Below are 17,735 nucleotides of genomic sequence, written 5' to 3'. Positions count from 1 at the left end.
CCATGTCCCCATGTGCAGTTGCAAACCATAGTCTGGTTTTTTTATGGCAGTTTTGGAGTTCTTATGGCGGTTTTGGCGGTTTTTAATGTTGCAAAAATTACATTAACTCATTTTTGACCAAATGAGCAGTTACTGCCTTTTTGCTTGTTAGGGCAGTATGGTGATATCACAGGGGGATTGATACACGGACTGACCAAGTTCTCTGAGAGGACAGGGGACCCTGAACTTGTGTCCTCTGGTCACACTACTGTCACTACTGTCACACTGCCTGCCCATTTGAAATAGCCCAAACAAGAAACACAGAACGTGACCTCCGACCCGTCTGTCAAAACAGGAAGTTCCTGTGGAAGGTCAAGGTTATGTGACCAGGTCAGAATGGCCACCATGACCCCTGGATGCTGTGGATTGGCTAAGCATTTGTGACCGGCTCAATTCAATCTTGTGCAGCAAAATTTGAAATTTTGTTTTTTAATTGGATAAAAGTAGAGACTCAGAGCTATAAAATAGTATATCCTACACTGCAGTTGAGGAACAATGGGAAAGTAATTTTGCTTTGAAAGTTGATAAACTTGTAACCTTACTTTTAAGAAAATGGCCCTTGAATTATTGGTACAACTACTGGAGAGCTCTTCTTTGTCTACACCCACTCAGCATCATTCACACCCTCTTAAGCTTTAGCCCCACCCATCTCTTTAAGGATTCACATGTGAGGCCATGTACTAAACAACCAAAGATTTCAAGACTGATGGCTGGTTTATATTACGGGTGTGTTCGTAATCTCGAGTGCTAGAGTGAGTCTGGGCGTTCGGAAATTCAGAGCGCTGTCAGATTGTCCATTCGTTGATTCAGAGCACCTCGCTCTCGGAGCGTTCAGAGCACAAACTGGACGCTCTGGCCGATGAGTAGGGTTGATCCGAGCATTCTGACCACACAATGGCAGTCAAGCACCCAGTTATTCTCCACTCTGGCACACTCAGACGAGAATGCTCTGAAATCGGAGTAGATAACCAGAGCAAATTTACCAGCTACGTCAATCGACAGTTGTCGCAGTGATATCATGAACATGCTTCTCCCCCTCTGTCGCAGATGCCATCGTTGCCCTTAGTTTGAAGATGTAATCCAGGGACAGGTGTTTTATACAACAGCCTTCTGTGTGTTCTCTTTTCGACTCCGTCTGCATATTAGCAATCAAACACCAGGATTTTCTCCATCTCCTTAGCTATCATACTCTAATTCCACTGATTTCAAGACTCGGTCCTCCAGAAAGTGGAGAGCAACTACGTGGTATTTTTCTAAAAATCTGCGTTACAAACGATTAACTTCAGATACTGACCACTTCATGTTATTGACAGAAGCGTGTTACATGGCAGACCAATCCAAACTGGCAGACCAAGCCAGTTGATGGACAGAGAAACTGCTCTAGTGTGAGTGCTTAGTGTTGATTATTTGGATTGTTGGACTAGGTGTAATGGAATGGTCTTAATTTAATAATGTGCACAAGACGGGGTGTTCTAGCGTAGAGTGATGCTGCTTTGTAATACAAGGGATGTTTTAGCCTTCTGCCTGGGTCTTTCTGGTGTGTGTGTGTGTGTGTGTGTGAGTGTGTGTGTGTGTGTGTGTGTGTGTGTGTGTGTGTGTGTGTGTGTGTGTGTGTGTGTGTGTGTGTGTGTGTGTGTGTGTGCGTGTGTGCGTGTGTGCGTCTGTGCGTGTGTGTGCGTGTGTGCGTGTGCGTCTGTGCGTGCGTGCGCGTGTGTGCATGTGCGTGCGTCTGTGTGTGAGCGCGTGCGTGCATGTGTATGTGTGCATGTGTCTCGCATCTCTGTATGTCGGTTTGTATTAGGGTTTCTTATCTGCCCTGGATCTAGAGATAGCAGACCCAGCTGTAGCCTAGAACACACAGCTCTACTGCTCTGCTCTGTGCGCACGGCACTCTGGGATAGCTGCCCATGTCCGTTGTATTCCCTGCTATATAAATACCCACTGTGCAAAACACACACACACAATCAAGCTAAAAGTAAAGTCGTCCAAGACAACCTCATAACGTTTCTCCAAATTGCCAAATTGTTTACTGCAACACACATCAGGGTAGCCTCGTTTTCTAAAGGGAAGCTCTGTTGAAACAAGGTTAAAGAAATGTGACGCGAGTTCCATTCTGACCGTTATGACTTTACCCTCCTGAATCTGAGTGGACTGGTTCGTTCTGGTGGAAGTGTCCTGATGATAGGGTGATCCATCCTGTTGCTCTCACCTCTCCTATCCATCTCTGATCTACAAGGGGAAGTCAACAAGGGCATATGGGAAGGAAGGGTGCATGTCTTCAGAGTGGAACCTAGCCCTGGCATCTGTATGTTGTCACCGATGAAAGGTAAACAAGCGTGAAATTGAATGGCTAAATCGGCACTGGGCTAGCAATCCATTTAAAGCTAAAAGTTAAGCTAGAGCCTCTGTTGTGGCTAAAATCCTGCAATATCTCTGAAATTCAGAATAGGAGCTATAGACAGTGTTAGTTAAATACCATTTCTTTATACCTATGCAAAACGTGCTTATGTATATGCCATACCATGAGGCAAATGACTATCCACCACCAATGTACTTATATTATACTACTTTCAAATGATTTTTAGTTCCATAACTGTAAATGTTTCTACCTTCCGTTAACAGACCCAAATGAAATCTGAGGAATTCCATTTCGCACGGCCACGCTAACTACTGAAATTAGACTTAGAAAATTAAACTTTTAAAATAACAACTTTTGAAGGGCACGGAACATTCTCCAGTCCGTCCCCGCCTTTGCTGGTGAATCTGTGTGTGTGTGTGTGTGTGTGTGTGTCATGGTCTTCAGAGATTGGCTGAAATGACTGGGCCACCAAGACTGGTAAATTTATAGATGTGAAAATAGGCCAGAGCCCAGAACTGACGGCATACAGCCTAATGTAATTAGGAGCTACTGGTGCTTCACACATACACACACACACACACACATTTTATGAAATACACAATCTCAGGAACACATACACACAATCTTGTACAGCAAACTTTGTGGGGGAACACAATTCAGTCCCATTCAAAATCAAATTTTCCCTAACCCCTAACCCTAAACCTAACCTGTACTCTAACACGTACTCTTAACCTTACCCTAACCCTAAACTTAACCCAAAAACCTAACCTTAACCCTAAACCTAACCCTAGCTCCTGACCCTAACCCTTAACGTAATTCTAACCCTAACACTAATTCTAACCTTAACCTTAAACCCCCGAGCAATAGCATTTGACCTTCACATTTTTGTTTGTTTGCTATTCTTCTATTCTGGTCTGTGTGTGTGTCTCGCTCACCATATCTCTCCATCTCTTCCTCCATATCTTCCTCCCTCTCTTCCTTTCTCGCTCACCTTATCTCTCCATCTCTTCCTCCATTTCTTCCTCCCTCTCTTCCTCTTCCCTCTCCATCTCTTCCTCCATATTTTCCTCCCTCTCTTCCTTTCCCGCTCACCGTATCTCTCCATCTCATCCTCCATTTCTTCCTCCCTCTCTTCCTTTCTCGCTCACTGTATCTCTCCATCTCTTTCTCCATATCTTCCTCCCTCTCTTCCTCTTCCCTCTCACCGTATCTCTCCATCTCTTCCTCCATTTCTTCCTCCCTCTCTTCCTTTCCCTCTCACCGTATCTCTCCATCTCTTCCTCAATATCTTCCTCCCTTCTTCCTTTCTTGCTCACCGCATCTCTCCATCTCTTCTTCTATATCTCTCTCCCTTTCTTTCTCAACCCCTCTTTCATTTTAGATCACATTTTTCAAATTTAGCATTTCCCTTCAGATTGTTTTCATTCAACACAGCCCCTCTTGTTTACTCCTCTCTTCCTCCTCCCTCCCCTCTCTCTCCCTCCTTCTCTTCTCTCTCTCTCCCTCCCTCCCTCCCTCCCTCCCTTCTCTCTCTCTCTCTCTCTCCCTCCTCCCTCTCTCCCTTCTCTCTCTCTCCCTCCTCCTTCTCCTCTCTCTCTTTCCCTCCTCCCTCCCCTCTTTGTCACTTCTCCTTCCCTCTCTCTCTCTCCCTCCCTCCTACATCCCATCTCTATCTCCCTCCTCGAACCCTCTCTCTCACTCCACCTTCTCCTCTCTCTCTCCCTTCCCTTCTCTCTCCCTCCTCCTTCCCTCTCTCCCTCCCTCCTCCCTCCCTTCTCGCTCTCTCCCTCCTCCCTCCTCCCTCCCCCTCTCTCCCTTCTCCTTCTCCTCTCTCTCCCTCCTTCTCCTCTCTCTCTTTCCCTCCTCCCTCCCATCTTTGACCCTCCTACTTCCCTCTCTCTCTCTCTCCCTCCCTTCTCCCTCCCTCCCTTCTCTCTCTCTCCCTCCTCCCCCCTCTCTCTCCCTCTTCCTTCTCCTCTCTCTCCCCCCTCCCTTCTCTCTTTCTCTCTCTCTCTCCCTCCTCTCTCTATCCCTCCTCATTCTCCTCTCTCTCCCGCCTCCCTCCCTTCTCTCTCGCTCCCTCCTCCCTCCCTTCTCTCTCGCTCCCTCCTCCCTCCCTTCTCTCTCTCTCCCTCCTCCCTCCCCTCTCTCTCCCCCCTCCTTTTCCTCTTGCTCCCTCTTCTCTCCCTCCCTTCTCTCTCTCCCTCATCCCTCCCCCTCCTCCCCCTCTCTCTCCCTCTTCTTTCTCTCCCTCTCCCTCCTCCCTGCCCTCTCTCTCGCTCTCTCCCCCCTCCCTCTCCTCTCTCTCCCCCCTCCTTCCCCTCTCTCCCCTGCCTCCCTCTCTCTCTCATTCTCCCTCCCTCTCTCTTCTACACACACACACACACACACACACACACACACACACACACACACACACACACACACACACACACTCACACACACACACACACACACACACACACACACACACACACACACACACACACACACACACACACACACACACACACACACACACACACACACACAAACACCCCGCTCTCACACCCCTGTCCTCTAAGCCAGTGGAGCAGATGGGGCTCAGGGCTCCATGACTGAGATATGTTCTGACAAAGTACATATCTTCCACACAGCGCTTCTCAGATGTGGCTATACCTTCCCCGCTGTGAGGTAACCCGCCCTCAGGCTCCCATGCAGTCTGGATCTGGCAACCTGGAGGTTTCAAGTTTGCTATTGGTTTTAGATGGCCAGCTTGGCTCAGGGTTTGAGTTTGGGATTTACCTGTTTGAGGACATACACTGAGTGTACAAAACATTAAGAATACCTTCCTAATATTGAGTTGCACCCCCTTTTGCCCTCAGAACAGCTTCAATTCATTGGTGAATTTACTCTGCAAGGTGTTGAAAGCGTTCCACAGGGATTCTGGCCCATGTTGACTCCAATGCTTCCCACAGTTGTGTCAAGTTGGCTGGATGTCCTTTGAATGGTGGACCATTCTTGATACACACAGGAAACTGTTGAGCGTGAAAAGTCCAGCAGCGTTACAGTTCTTGACACATTCAAACCGGTGCACCTGGCACATGCTACCAGGCCCCGTTCAAAGGCACTTAAATTTTGTTTCTTGCCCATTCACCCTTTGAATGGCACACATACACAATCCATGTCTCAATTGTCTCCAGGCTTAAAAATACTTATTTAACCTGTCTCGTCCCCCTCATCTACACTGATTGAATTGGATTTAACAAGTGACATCAATAAGGGATCATAGCTTTCACCTGGATTCACCTGGTCAGTCTGACATGGAAAGAGCAGGTGTTCCGAATGTTTTGTACACTCCGTGTATGTTTGACCCTGTAAAACAACACATTTCACTGCACCTATCGGTGTATGTGACAATATAAATATAAGGTGTGTGTGTTTCCTTGTAGCTAAGTGGACACAATGTTGGAAGACTAGACTACACAACTGAATTACGGATTATTCAGGTGTACACAGAATTTTCAGATGTCTCAATGTGTCAAATGTTATTTGTACAGCGCTTGTACGTTTAGGCTTCTGAGTGGGGACCTTATTGATATTAGTTGGTATGAAAGCATGTGGCTGCCAATATTCATGTTCAAATGCTAATTGGGTAATGACAAATTAATAACACAGGTTTTTGACAGATGAATGCTACCATCATTTGAGATGTGGGTATTATGTCTCCTGTGGGTAGTTATTGCTCCTGATAGGTCAATTTGTGGGAGCCACCTGAGACTAAATGAGACACCAATGCCAACCGGATCCTTGAACAAAATGAATATTTCCCCACAAGGCTTATTAGATCCAACAGCTTTCATCTGAGAGACTCTTCGAGGCTTTTAACCTTGGAGTTTGTCACCTCTTAAAACAAAGCAGTAAAACAACAATGTCCAGATGGGCATTGTGAACAAAGCAGTCCCACTACAGAGCAGATAAAACAATAATGACGCATTTTACGCCGGTGTTATTGTATTAAAAAACGACGTTGCCAGGCAACCGTTCTAAACGAGAATTTGTTCTTAATTGACTCGTCTGGATAACGGTTCAATAAAAAATCAAATGAATTGTATTGTATTCCCCATATTGAAACTGTGGATTATGATTGGCCACCGGGAAGAAGTTGCCGTACAGTACAGATCTAGGATCAGCTTACCTGCGCCAAATCCTAACCTTATCCAATAGGAAGAAAAGACACACAAATGCAAAACCTGACCTTTCTAGTGGCAAATTCATCTTACTTATGAATGCATGGAGTCAGTGTTTTTTGTATTGGATAATGGCACCCCCTAACGGTTAGAAGGGCACATTATTTATATGGTTGTGGATTGAAATGTGGTCAGGTCAGGGATTGGACACCATGCCAAACTCGCCCTTTCCATTGGACTATGAGCAGATGGCAGCTCCCCTGTGCACGAGGCAGGGAGAATCTCTTCCAATAAGCCGGTAGCAGGGCATGTCTTTGAAGCAGCTACCGGTAACTGCATAGTGATGTTTCCTGCTCTACCCCCTTTTATCTCGTCTGTCCTCCTCTTGAATCGCCTCTTCTTTCTCTCTCTTGTTAAAGAGATGTTATGGCTATAATGGTAGTGGGGCGATATCTATACCATGATGCTGTGAACCAGGGTACTATACGTTTGCAGAAATAGAGTGGTCTAATCGGGTGTTATTTCCAACCACAAGTTTCTTCCTAATGAAAAGTACCTTGACATTTCACATTGACCTCGCTGCTTCATGAATCATTACAGTGCGAAGCAGCTCGACCCAACTCAATACTTCCACTAAAATAGAGAAATAGCCGAATGAATTGTCTCCTACATCCGCCTCTGCTTTAATCTTTTCAACCACACGGACTCATTCAATAATATCATGTGATTTATTACAGTAATAGGAAAATACAAAAAAAGAAAAGGAGAGCGCTGAGAAAGTGTTGTCTCAGCCCCGAGCCATTCTCAAAAGAGGGAAGAGTACATCCTCATCCTCACACAGCGTGCGTTAATCAATCAATCACAATTGATTTGTGTCGTGCTTTTAAACAAATAAATGTTTCACCTGGACTCGTTCAGCCCAGCCTCTTCTGTCTTTCTGGGTTGTTCAGATATATCATCATCACCATCTAGGCCAATGCAAGGCAGAGCAATAAGCACGCCAAGTCCCTTAAAAATACCTAACCCAAGTCTATTCCAAAAAGAGGGCTTCTCGGAGTAGACTAACTAGGCCAATGACGCAGTATGTGAAGTTATATTGGAAGTGACCTAAATATAATTAAAAGGAGTCTTTCTCATCCCGTACTGCATATTGACTCCATTAAATCTTCAGAAATGTGTGTGTGTCTTCACTGGCAGTCTGCACATTGACAATATTTGGGCCTAATCAGTGGTGTAGAGGCTCCTGGAGAAGTGGGTATATTCTAATTTTGCTATAAAAAAAAATCCCAAACGGGACCCTGTGTGAAAAATGATATGACAAACAGTGACATACACTCTGAACTAACTAAAATTATTCATCTCATATTGGTTTTTCACAGTCAGGCCAATCCAAGCTTTACTGTGGCAGTATGCTAATAGTAGGCCTACTATTTAAATGAGGCTGTCAACTGAGTCAGAAATTCCAAGGTTTCAGATTTGATTTATTTCTTTCAGGTGTTTGCTCTCAAAGTCACACTTTTTTAATAGAAAAACACACACATTGGATGTTATAAGTCCACAACAATGCTTAAACCACATCAAGAGACTGCTTTTGAGGTTTGTAGAAACATTGAATATATTTCAACTTTTTGAGTGTAGTTACCCTTTAATTAAACTGTGCAGGCACCTAGTACTGTTGTTTGGTTAGTGGTGTTTCTGGAGCGCACATGAGATGCCGTTTGCAAAACAAATGGCCACTGGATTGATGTAATAATCATGATATCATTCTGCCAGGTAGGCATAGACTGCTTTGTAGCTAGTTAACATTTAATTGAGAAGGTGTTTGGGAAAGCCTTTCCATTGACCAGAAGACGGTTAGCCCTATCATTATCATCACTATATTGTTTCTGTTCCTTAATTGTTTGAAACCTGGGCGTTTTACTTAATATTATAAGGTCTTACATTACTTCAAAGTAGCCTATATCCAAAATCCCACCATAGAAACATTGAAGAAATTATTTTTTATTTATATATATATTTTTTTACCTTTATTTTATCGGGGAGTCATACTGAGACCATGCTCATTTTTACAGATGAATTACATAAATTACAGTAAATATACACATCAAAATATGAATCCAAAATGAAAGCAGAAAGACAAACACGGTCATAAAAAACACATTCATCAGTAATGAGGTCCTCAATCAGCTTTCTGAATTGCCCTCGAGGCACTGAAACATCAAATTGAAGAACATTTTGAAGGTTGTTCCAGAAAAAAGGGTGCAATAAAACTAAAAGCTGATTTACTTAACTCAGTAGAGACCAAAGGACACAGTTGGCCATCTCTGTGACCGGGTGTGGCAACTCGTATGTCTAAAGTTTAGTAATGATGTTCGGTACAGTGTGACTTTTATGTAAAAGGGCTTTATAAATGAAAACATAGCAATGCATCAGGCTACGTTATATCAAAGAGGGCCAACCGACTTTCTGGTAGAGAATGCAGTGATGAGTACTAAAATTGTTGCCTGTAATAAAGCGCAGTGCTCCATGATAAACTGCATCTAGCGGCGTTAATGAAGTGGCTGCTGTGTTCATATAGATGATGTCGCCATAATGTAGGACCAATAGGAACGTCAACTGAATAATCTGCTTTCTACTATGTAGCGAGAGGCAGGACCTATTTCTATAGAAGAAGCCCATTTTTACTCGCAGCTTCTTAACTAACTCATCAATATGCTTTTTAATAGACAGATTTTCATCTATCCAGATGCCCAGATATGTGTAAGCATGGACACAATCAATAAGGACACCCTTCAAAGTACATACAGTGCCTTCGTATTCAGACCCCTTGACTTTTTTTACGTTACAGCTTTATTGTAAAATTGCTCAAAATAAATTTAAAAAAAAATCGCTCATCAACCTACACACAATACCCCATAATGACAAAGCAAAAAACAGGTTTTTAGAAATGTTTGCTCATTTATATTTAAAAAAAAACTGAAATATCACATTTACATAAGTATTCAGACCCTTTACTCAGTACTTTGTTGAAGCACCGTTGGCAGCGATTACAGCATAGAGTCTTCTTGGGTACAGTGCCTTGCAAAAGTATTCACCCCCCTTGGCGAATTTTCCTATTTTGTTGCATTACAACCTGTATTTAAATTGATTTTTAATTGGATTTCATGTAATGTACATAAACAAAATAGTCCAAATTGGTGAAGTGAAAAAATATATAATAATAATAAACTGAAAAGTGGTGGGTGCATATGTATTCACCCCCTTTGCTATAAAGCCCCTAAATAAGATCTGGTGCAACCAATTACCTTCAGAAGTCACATAATTAGTTAATAATGTCCACCTGTGTGCAATCTAAGTGTCACATGATCTGTCACATGATCTCAGTATATATACACCTGTTCTGAAAGGCCACAGAGTCTGAAACATCACTAATCAAGGGGCATCACCAAGCAAGCAACACTATGAAGACCAGGGAGCTCTCCAAACAGGTCAGGGACAAAGTTGTTGAGAAGTACAGACCAGGGTTGGGTTATAAGAAAATATCTGAAACTTTGAACATCCCACGGAGCACCATTAAATCCATTATTTAAAAAATTTAAGAATATGTGTAACGGCAGTCCTCCTCCTCTTCATCTGAAGAGGAGGAGTATTGAGGGAACCAAGGCGCAGCGTAGTGAAAAGACATATTTTATTAACGAAACACGAACTTGATTAAACTAACAAAAACAACAAACGGTGTAGACAGACCTAGACGACGTACTTACATAAAACAAGAAAACGCACGAATAGGAACATAGGCTACACAAACCGAACAAACCGTAAACAGTCCCGCGTGGTGTACAAACACAGACACGGAAGAACAATCACCCACAACGAACACTGTGACAACGCCTACCTAAATATGACTCTTAATTAGAGGAACGCCAAACACCTGCCTCTAATTAAGAGCCATACCAGGCAACCCAAAACCAACACAGAAACAGAAAACATAGAATGCCCACCCAACCTCACGTCCTGACCAACTAACACATACAACAAACTAACAGAACTAGGTCAGGAACGTGACAATATGGCACCACAACAAACCTTCCAAGAGAGGGCCGCCCACCAAAACTCACGGACCAGGCAAGGAGGGTATTAATCAGAGAGGCAACAAAGAGACCAAAGATAACCCTGAAGGAGCTGCAAAGCTTCACAGCGGAGATTGGAGTATTTGTCCATAGGACCACTTTAAGCCGTACACTCCACAGAGCTGGGCTTTATAGAAGAGTGGCCAGAAAAAAACCATTGCTTAAAGAAAAATATAAGCAAACACATTTGGTGTTCCCTAAACAGATGAAAGAAGGTACTCTGGTCAGATGAGACTAAAATTGAGCTTTTTGGCCAGGAAAACACTATGTCTGGCTCAAACCCAACACCTCTCATCACTCCGAGAACAACATCTCCACAGTGAAGCATGGTGGTGGCATGTTTTTCATCAGCAGGGACTGGGAAACTGGTCAGAATTGAAGGAATGATGGATGGTGCTAAATACAGGGAAATTCTTGATGGAAACCTGTTTCAGTCTTCCAGAGATTTGAGACTGGAACGGAGGTTCACCTTCCAGCAGGACAATGACCCTAAGCATACTGCTACAGAAATATTAAAGTGGTTTAAGGGGAAACATTTAAATGTTTTGGAATGGCCTATTCAAAGCCCAGACCTCAATCCAACAGAGAATCTGTGGTATGACTTAAAGATTGCTGTGCACCAGCGGAACCCATCCAACTTGAAGGAGCTGGAGCAGTTTTGCCTTGAAGAATGGGCAAAAATCCCAGTGGCTAGATGTGCCAAGCTTGTAGAGATATACCTCAAGAGACTTGCAGTTGTAATTGCTGCAAAAGGTGTCTCTACAAAGTATTGACTTTGGGGGAGTTAATAGTTATGCACGCTCAAGTTCCGTTTTTTTTCAACAACAAAAAAATATTTAGCATCTTCAAAGTGGTAGGCATGTTGTGTAAATCAAATGATACAACCCCCCCCCCCCCCCAAAAAAAAAAATATATGTTTTAATTCCAGGTTGTAAGGCAACAAAATGGGAAGAATGCCAAGGGGGTTTAATACTTTCGCAAGCCACTGTATAACGCTACAAGCTTGGCACACCTGTTTTAGGGGAGTTTCTCCCATTCTTCGCTGTAGATCCTCTCAAGCTCTGTCAGGTTGGATGGGGAGTGTTCCTGCGCAGCTATTTACAGGTCTCTCCAGAGATGTTCGATCGGGTTCAAGTCCTGGCTCTGGCTGGACCACTCAAGGACATTCAGAGACTTCTCCCGAAGCCACTCCTGCGTTGTCTTGGCTGTGTCCTTAGGGTTGTTGTCCTGTTGTAAGGTGAACCTTCGACCCAGTCTAATGTCCTGAGCGCTCTGGAGCAGGTTTTCATCAAGGATCTCTCTGTACTTCGCTCATCTTTCCCTCGATCCTGACTAGTCTCCCAGTTCCTGCCGCTGAAAAATATCACCACGGGATGAAGCTGCCACCACCATGCTTCACCGTAGGGATGGTTCCACGCTTGGCAGTCATACACTTGGCATTATAAGGGCACAAGGTGAGACCCAAATGCAGACACAGGAGGCAGATGGTTGAGCTCCAATATTTATTATAACAGAAATGGTAGGCAAAAGGCAGGTCGGGGACGGGAGCGAGTTCATAAACCAGGTCAGAGTCCAAACAGTACAAAGCGATAGGCAGGCTCGAGGTCAGAACAGGCAGAGTGGTCAGGCAGGCGGATACAGCGTCAGGACAGGCAAGGGATAAAACCAGGAGGGCTAGGGCAAAACAGAGACTGGAAAAATAGCTAGGAGAAACGTTGGTTGACTTGGTAAAACAAGACGAACTGGCAAAGAGAGATAGGAAACACAGGGATAAATACACCAGGGACTAATGGGGAAAACAGGTGACACCTGGAGGTGGGTGGAGACAATCACAGAGACAGGTGAAAGAGATCAGGGCGTGACAGGCATTCAGTTTCATCAGACCAGAGCATATTGTTCCTCATGGTCTGAGAGTCTTTAGATGCCTTTTGGCAAACTCCAAGTGGGCTGACATGCCTTTTTACTGAGGAGTGGCTTCCGTCTGGCCACTCTACCATAAAGGCCTGATTTGGTGGAGTGCTGCAGAGATGGTTGTCCTTCTCGAAGGTTCTCCCATCTCCACATAGGAACTAGACCTCTGTCAGAGTGACCATCTGATTCTTGGACACCTCCCTGACCGAGGTCCTTCACCCACAATTGCTCAGTTTGGTTGGGCGGCCAGCTCTAGGAAGAGTCTTGATGGTTCCAAACTTCTTCCATTTAAGAAATATGGAGGCCACTGTGTTCTTGGGGACCTACAATGCTGCAGACATTTTTTGGTACCCTTCCCCAGATCTGTGCCTCAACACAATCCTGTCTCAGGCCGCTACGGACATTGCCTTCGAACTTCATGGCTTGGTTTTTGCTCTGACATGCACTGTCAACTGCAGGACCTTATATAGACAGGTATGTGCCGTTCCAAATAATGTCCAAGCAATTGAATTTACAACAGGTGGACTCCAATGAAGTTGTAGAAACATCTCAAGGATGATCAATGGAAACAGGATGCACCTGAGCTGAATTTCGAGTCTCATAGCGAAGGGTCTGAATACTTATGTAAATAAGGCATTTCTGTTTTTTATTTACTTTTTCATTATGGGGTATTTTGTGTAGATTGCTGAGGATTTTTTTTAATCAATTTTAGAATAAGGCAGTAACGTAACAAAATGTGGAAAAAGTCAAGGGGTCTGAATACTTTCCTAAAGGGCACTGTATTCTATCATCAGAGTTAGTTTTATGTGGTCTAGAGAACAACATATATTTAGTTACCTGTATTCAATACTCATTTCAGGTCAATAAAGTTTCTCTGTTACACAATGAAGGCAGACCGTAGTTGAGATGGGAGCCTGGTTGACCGTGGGTGCAATAGCATACACAACAGTATCATTGACATACAAGTGCAGATTCCAATTTTTTACAGACGAGTTGATATTGTATTGTATATGCGGTCTCCTGTTCTATTGGTTTTCAAATCAACTTTCTTTTGTTGTCTAAGCCAAAGCCATTATCCTAGTCATGGTAGCAACCCATGATAGAATAGTTGCATCTTTAGATCTCCCCTCTTTCTAAATTTCTATCAGATATTTCTATCTCTGTCCAGGAAACTGCTCGCATGTACAGTGCAAATTCTAGAAAAGTGTTTTTCTGCAAATTGCATTTTGGAACATTTGTACTTACCGCCATGTGCTCATTGTTGCGCTTAAAATGTGAAAAATAATAGTTTATCAACATTTTAAGCTAAACATTCTGATCTGTTCTATCCGCCTTATTAATTTATATAGTGTATACCTCCCCTACACTACCTCCCCATAACTGCCATGCAGAAGAAATATCAGCCTGTGCAGAGAAGCACGAGATTGAACTTCACTCAACTTTCTTGATTTTTCCTCCTTTGTTAGCACTATCAACATTTCCCTTTACTGGGTGAATTGTGATCGAATCAACGCAATATTAGCCACTTTCAATGCAACATATCGAAACAAAACAAACCATGCAAGACTTAGTATGCAAAACTAACTATGCAAGAGATTGTGTTGTAGGCAGAACACATTGGAGTAGGATTCTATTACATTGACAGGCACAACTTAGCCCGTACTCTACACAGATCGGTGCTGCATAACCAATCAGAGCTGCAGTAGGCCTATATGCAAATAGACCATTGCCATATGGATCTGTGCAATTGGACTGGACTGTGTTTACAGCATGAGCAGTTGTAAGTAGATGCGCTTGTTTTGTGATCAAAGTGAAAGCTGCACGTAGCCAAGTGTGCACATTTGTTTATATCCTTTACCAGTTAGTGAGTTATTAGCCCAGTTATGGATAATTTGTAGTCAGCAATGGGGGAGTGATTGGTTCCTACAAGAGCACAAAACGTGTACATTTCTAGACATCTTTGAAAAGAAAGTCAGGTAAATAACTTTTTTAGTCTTAAAGGGGCAGTGTTGTATTTTGAGACAGGCTTGAATAAGCTAGGCAGCCAATAGGCAGAGGGTAGCTGTAACGGTTGTTCTCCTCCTCTTCAACCGAAGAGGAGGAGTAGTGATTGAACCAAGGCGCAGCGGGTTGTGATGACATATTTATTTACAGAAAAGACGAAAAACACGAACTTCACTATAAACTAACAAAACAACAAAACGGAGTAGACAAACCTGGACATGCGAACTTACATAAAACGCAGAACTCACGAACAGGAAAATGACTACACAAAAGACCGAACTTACAAACAAACCGAACAGTCCCGTATGGTGCGACAAACACTGACACAGGAGACAATCACCCACAACGAACACTGTGAAACAACCTACCTAAATATGACTCTCAATTAGAGGAAACGCCAAACACCTGCCTCTAATTGAGAGCCATACCAGGCAACCCTTAAACCAACATAGAAACAGAAAACATAGAATGCCCACCCAAACTCACGTCCTGACCAACTAACACATACAACAAACTAACAGAAATAGGTCAGGAACGTGACAGTAGCATAATTTGTCTGATTCTCTGTAATAATGGTACGGCAATAATAATACATTTTATTTTGTAAAGTGGGTTCTTGCATCAAACACAACAACATTTTCAGTCACCTCCTTGTCTGAAGGACAAGTGGATAAACATGTTAATGTCAAGCCCAAAAGTATCATGGAATGTAGGCCTACATTGAACACCACACATTGCTGCTACTGTAGGCGAAATTATAGAACATCTATTTCCAAGTTAAATTGTTATGGGATACATTTTCTCCATTGTTTTTGATGGTAGGCCACTCTGGTAGGCCTACATTATGATCAAATAGCCACAGTAGTCTACTTGACCACTGTCTGAAACTGTACCTTAAAGCGGGTACATCCTCAGTGTTCACAGTAAACGCGCGCTAGAAGTTGCACATAATTTTCACAAAGTTCAAGTTTGTGCTCAGCAGACCTGAAATTTGCTCAGTGACAACAACATTTTTTAACATTGATTGTGGGGATTAAGAAGTGAGTACATGCAATGGCCACAAATATTAAGGTAAATGGTGTATCCCTGCGTATACCCTCCACTACAGCACATGGCTTATGCTTGTCACAGAGGACAACGCTGATTAGCATTCAGGAGGCTACGCTAAGCCAAGCCAAGCAGTGTGGCAGGATGCGATATGTGACAGTCAGCTAAATGTGCTGTGAATTGATAGTGAGGAGTTGACCCTCTGGGCTATCTATCAGCGGAAAGATTGTATTTAAACAGTTCTCTGATAATCACGTTAAATGAGCATGAGTCTGTCGCATGCTAATTGCGGTGGGATAGAAGTGGCAGTCGGTTGTGTGGGGAGAGATGCGCTAAGCCAATCGTTAGCGTATACGGATGAGTTAGGCTACTCTCTGGGAGCTGGGTTATCCAGCGTGTGTGTGTGTGTGTGTGTGTGTGTGTGTGCGCGTGCATTCTTTCCTGTTTGTGAATGCGTTCACGTGCGCCTGTGTGTATGTGTGCGTGTATTCTAGCTGCACCTTCCGAATCATTCATCTCATTTGCCTGCTAGAAAATCACACTCCATTTACGTGGGGCTGTAAATGAATTGAGATACAATGTGTGATTTATTTGTCTGTTGCTATCATTTTCAGTCAGCGTGGTAGTACACTTATCATATTTTCCACTTCCCTCTTTATGGGCGTACAAGGTTGTTAGCATGAGATTATTTAATGGAGAGTAAGAAAATGTATACCTTTTATTATTTCCACCCTAGTTACATTGAATAAATGACACAATTTCGTCAGCCAAATGAGCTCTTTCTGCATGGGCCATTATGCTCTTGTCCTGTCCTCAGTCAGAATCCAATGCACTTTTATTAGTTGGTCAGAGCTATCAACTTGATATTTAATAACATTTTGATATAATAATATATACCATTTAACAGACACTTTTATCCAAAGCAACTTAGTCGTGCGTGTACACAATTTAAGGATGGATGGTCCCGAGAATCAAACCCACTGTCCCGGCATTGCAAGCACCATGCTCTCCCAACTGAGCTACAGAGGACCATACTATCAGACAACAAAAACAAGGCCCTGACACTTTTTCAGAGTGTGTAGAGAGCCACAAGAGACAACAGACTAGAGACAGTTCCACCTTTTTATTTCTTGATTTAACCATTCACCAAATAGATTAATCTGACCATTTTTGCATCCAAGAAATCATTGATAACACAACTTGCAGTGTATTAGATACTCGTTATTGACCCCATACATGTGTAAAACATAAAACACACCAAACTAAACGTACGGCTACAGGCTTAAACTTAACTTGTTTAATTCCCTTCACTTTGCTGTTCAAGTCCATTTTCAATTGTAAAGTAGCAGAAATCCCTGTTCTTTTGAGTTGTAGATCCACACCCATTCCCTATAAACACACACTCACTAAATGCATACACCTTCGATACATACACCCCGATAAAAACCTACTCCCCCGTTCAATACTTTTAATACCACTAAATATACAGTGTACACCTACTATGTATCCCGACTAAAATACTATTGGCCTACTACACCTGCTGCATTCAGAAAGAGAGAAATGTAGCAAAGGTTTATGTGAACAGAACATTGAGGAGTATTGTAACGCTTGCTGTTGATTGGGTGACTGTGTATAGTGCGCTCTCCGCTTCAGCCGGATTTTAAGCAAGCCAGGAATTAGCTGCCTCCAGTCCACACCCCTTCATGCCCATCGAGCAAACGTGTCTCAGTTGTAAGAAAACATGTGGTTCAGTACACTGTCGCAAAACATGGCAAGACGTTTTACCAACTAAACACACCATTGGTGTTTTAAAGGCCAAGCAGCTCCTTAGGGCAGTGTTTCTTAACCCTGGTCCTGGGGACCCAAAGGGGTGCACATTTTATGTGATCATTCTTGTTTTTGCTTTACACAAATGATTGTTGACTTTTCCAAGAAGCAGGACTCTATTATCACAGGGACTCTGTTGTTTGACATAGCATTGTGTAGTAAATAGTGACGCAATTGATTATTTGTGCATAAAGACCTGGCATGATACCGTTAATAAAACAGTCACTACAGTTATTCAAATATTGTAGA

This window comes from Salvelinus namaycush, chromosome 2 (genome assembly GCF_016432855.1).
Source record: "Salvelinus namaycush isolate Seneca chromosome 2, SaNama_1.0, whole genome shotgun sequence".
NCBI classification, from domain to species: Eukaryota; Metazoa; Chordata; class Actinopteri; order Salmoniformes; family Salmonidae; genus Salvelinus; species Salvelinus namaycush.
Note: the sequence above shows the minus strand (reverse complement) of the source record.